General features: G+C 34.4%; 1 pseudogene; it reads left to right on the top strand.

Moving 5' to 3' along the window:
• The first annotated feature begins 344 nt into the window (after window positions 1-344).
• Window positions 345-860, top strand: LOC110201137 (adenylate kinase isoenzyme 6 pseudogene; annotated as a pseudogene).
• Window positions 861-4569: the final 3709 nt, after the last annotated feature.

Raw genomic sequence — 4569 nt, 5'->3', positions numbered from 1 at the left:
AAAGAATCAAAATAGTGGCTAACATTTATCCAGAACTTACTATCTGCTAGATGCTGTTTTAGAAATATTACTTCACTTGATCCTCACAACAATCCTGGGAGGTAGATGTGATTATTATCCTTATTTTACAAATAAGGAAACTGAAGCAAATAAATATTAATCAACTTGATCAGGGTCACCCAGTTAGTATCAGGCTAGATTTGAACTCAGCTCTTCCTCACTCCAGGCCCAGTAAACTCTTTACTGCACCACCTAGACACTTGAAAGAAAGAACTATGGAACCTCTGCCTGCTGCTCCCTCATGAAGAGCATGCAACCAGGGCAGAGCTGGAGCCACCACGACTATGAGGTTGCCCAACATCTTGCTCATGAGTACACCAGAGGTTGGAAAGACCACAGTAGGTGAAGAACTTGCATCCAGAACAGGACTGACATACATTGATGTGGGCGATTTAGCACAAGAAGGACAGTTAAGTGATGGCTTTGATGAAGGATATTAATATTCCATTTTGGATGAAGACAGAGTTGTTGATGAGTTAGAAAATAAAATGAAAGAAGATAGAGTTATTATTGATTACCATGACTGTGACTTCTTCCCTGAAAGATGGTTTCATGTAGTTTTTGTGCTTCAAACAGATAATTCTGTATTATATACAAGACTTGAAAAGAGGGGATATAGTGTAAAGAAACTACAGGACAATATTCAGTGTGAAATTTTCCAAATTCTTTATGAAGAAGCAATGGCCTCCTACAACCATGAAATTGTATACTGGCTGCCCAGCAATGTACAGAAAAAACTAGAGAATAATTCAGATCAGATAGTGGAATGGATTGAGCAGTAGATAAAAGATAATAATTGAAATCTTGAGGGCAAAGCATTGGACTTTCAAGGTTTTCCACATGATGGTTAAAGATTTTCTTGATGATTTCTTCTTCCTCATGCAGTAGAAATTAGGACAACATACACCAAATTTTACTATCAAGGCTTGCATTATAGAAGTAGCAGGTGGACAATACATAAAGTTGAGTTATGACTAAATTATTTTTCTTTCTCTGTGAGAAAAATGAAACCACCCAAATACAATGAATAAGATAGTAAGGACTTTTTAATTTTAGGAATATTTAGCATTCTCATTTATAAATAAGAATAAGCTAAAGAATAAGCAAATTTGTAAAAATAGGTGGAAATCTTCAATACTTGTCATGAAAAAGAAAATGAAGTCTAGGAAGAACTGCTTACTTAGAAATAAGAGTCTAAGGATAAAGCTATATAAAAAAAGAAAGAACTATGGTCATACTAAAATATATCTCATTCCTTCCAGCACAGAATGTAGGCACTATGTGGGAAGAATAATACATCCATTGTCAGATGCTCGTTTTTGTTCAACTGTGTTTTTTTTGTTATAAAAAAAGCTTTGATTCTAGATGACATGCAAAAGGGAAGAACTGGTTTTCCAGAAATTAGGATAGAAAAACAAAAGATATCAAAAGAAAAGAGTGTTTTTTTTTACATCTAGTTTAGAAATACTTCATGAAATAAATAAAAATAATAATTATAAAAAGAAAAACCCAGGAAGACTTATATGAAATGATACAAACTGAATTGAGCAGGACCATAAGAACAGTATATATGGTAATAGCAATACTATTGCAGTAATCAACCCTGAAAAACTTACCCACCCCAATCAATTAAATGATCCATGGCAATTCCAAAGGACTCACAGTGAAAAATGCTACTACTTCCAGAGATAGAACTGATGAACTCTGAGTGCAGAATTAAGTATCTTTTTTTTCGCCATCTTTGTGTTTATTTTTTCCAACATGGCTAACATGGAAATATGTTTTGCAAGAATTCACATGTACAGTGATTATCATATTGTTTGTCTTTCCAGTGGGTAGAATCTTGGCTGGAGGGTAGAAAAAGAATTTGGAACTATTTTTTTTAATGAAATGTTAAAAAACCAAGAACATCAGTTACTGGATATTAAGGATTGTCTTGCTTTGCTATTTATATCTCTTTCTAAGCACCATGCTTTTTAATTAATCAATATGTCAATAAACATTTATTAAATGCCTACTATGTGTTAAGCACTGTATGAAGTGCTAGGGTTAGAAAAAGAAGCAAACACAGTCCCTGTCATCAAAGAGTTAACAATCTAATGTGCATAGTAAATGCTTAATAATTTTTTTGGTTTTGTATTCATTAGAAAAAAAGAAATTGAAGCTAGGAAGTCTAGAGTTCAAGTCTACCTCCAATGTTTACTAGCTATGTGACTATGAGCAAATAATTTAATCTTTCAGAATCTTAGTTTCCTCACATATAAAATGAGGCAATTGGACTATGTGACCTCAAAGATTCATTTACCTTTAAACATATTCTAATTAAATATTCATTTAAAATACTTTATTTTAGAATTTAGAAAACTCTCTGGTAGAGCTAAAATAATTATCAAAAATCAGAATTTCATTAACTCTTTGACATAAATCAATGTCTTTTAAAGTAAAAACCATGAAAGAGTATTGACAACTATCCTTAAGTTGAACTATATAAACACAAACACCTTGGCCAAGCATACTCTGTGTCATGTGACAGTTTTCATAATACGTATGTTTAATCATTGTCTATTAAAATACATACCTCTTGCAAACCAAATCAGGTACATTTTAATGTCATACACTATAAATTAATAATATTAATTGGCTTATACTTTGCTCCTATCCTTCTCAGGAATCCATTCTTATATTGATGAGGGTGGTAGAGGGGATGGGGGTGGTATGTTGATGTATTTGCCATTAAAGCTAATGGGAGTCCTAAGCATGAATTTCTTATCCCTGCTTTGTGCTTTTGGGATTCAAATAAGCCTCCCCTATGGCACTGCACACCATGATATTCACTGAATATCCCAGCAATCTTATCACAGATTTGGCAACCATGATCAATGACACGAAAATATCATATTTTCTTGAAATAACTTTGCCCCAGTGTCTGTTTTGAGAGGAGAGTGGAAAACCATACCGAAGCATGCTGTGCTGTGTGTGTTTTTCTTAGTGCAAATGGAATTTATTAGCAGTTTGCTTGCTGGAGTAAAAGGCATTCACAAGATTTATAGCTAAAACAATCACAGTTGATGTTCAACCCTATTGTATTTATTGGAGGTTTTGTCGAGCTCATGGCATTCTTTGATTAACTGCCATCAGAGACATATTTTTGCAACAGGGACTGTGTCCCAGCTTGGTGTCACTGAGCTTCATGTAGTTACTGCTGGGCCTTGAGGGAGAGTAAGAGTAAAAAACATTCGCTTTACCACAGAGGTATGGACAAGTTGGGCAAGTACTGACTAATTGACTGCCATTCAGGATTTATTCGGAAATCTTCTGACTCCAGCTCTACCCCAAGTCATGATAAATGGAGCCTTTTTCTCTAATAGAGAGAAATGGCCTTCTTGGGCACAGAGTGTGCTTCATAAGACACAACTGTAGGGGTTCAAGCATTTCAATCTGTTGCAATGAGGCAAATGGAGGAAGGTTAACTCTTTCACTATTTGTGATAGAGGAGTCAGGAACCAGGACATTTGATTCCTAGTAGTTATGCACACCAGAATCAAAGGTACAGAGAAGTTTTTTTTTTTTTTAAATCATGCACTTGGGGGTGTTTATAATTCTAAGAAAGAAATGGTCATTGCATCACTACAAGACATACTTCATTCTTTCTGACAACTGGGAGAAAGCTAACACATAGAAATAAGCTAACCACTACTTTCTTTTCTTTTTTTTAATTCAGAAATATAATCTGAGCTTAGCCTAAAGTAATACCTTCTATATACGCCATTCTTTAAGGTATTTACTATGCTTTCAATGTATTATCTCATTTTTACCCTCATGATAACAAAATTGAGAAGGTGCTATAGTTTTTTTGTGTTTTTTTAATCATCCCCATCTTATATTTAAGGAAACTGAGTCTCAGAAAAGTTTAGTGGTTTGTTGTTCTGTATTTATCAGATGTCTGAAGCAGTATCCCAGCTTGTCTTCCCAGTACTTCTTCAGTACTCTATCCACATTTCAATGCATTTAAATAAAATTCAGTTCAACTGAATTCAATTTAATTAGCATTTATTAAATTCCTATTATGTGCCAAGCACTGACCTAGGTTCTGATGATATAACCAAAATGAAGTCATCCTTACCCTCAAGTTGCTTTATGAATTACTGTGGTAAAGCAACACATACACAGATAAATGAATGTAAACTACACATAAAATATACATAAAGTAATTTGGGGATGGTGTTGAGAATACTATCCAATGGGATTTAGGAAAGGCCTCATAACAGCATTTGAGCCGAGACAGGAGGTATCTAAAGGGGGTAAGTAGTAGAAGTGAGGAAGGAGGGCATTCAAGGAATGAGGAGAAATCAAGTGAAATAAATCTCTTTCAAGGTACAGAGATAGGAAATAGAATTCCATGTATTTGGAACAAGTAGACAGTCCTAGCTGCAATGGAGAGTGCATGGGGTTGGGAGCTGTGTAATTAGTCTGGAAATATTGTTTGAAATTGTATTGTGAAGTACTTGA

Source organism: Phascolarctos cinereus, unplaced genomic scaffold (assembly GCF_003287225.1).
Source record: "Phascolarctos cinereus isolate Bilbo 61053 unplaced genomic scaffold, phaCin_HiC Scaffold_9;HRSCAF=440, whole genome shotgun sequence".
Taxonomy (NCBI): Eukaryota; Metazoa; Chordata; class Mammalia; order Diprotodontia; family Phascolarctidae; genus Phascolarctos; species Phascolarctos cinereus.
This window is presented reverse-complemented; position numbering and strand designations above follow the sequence as displayed.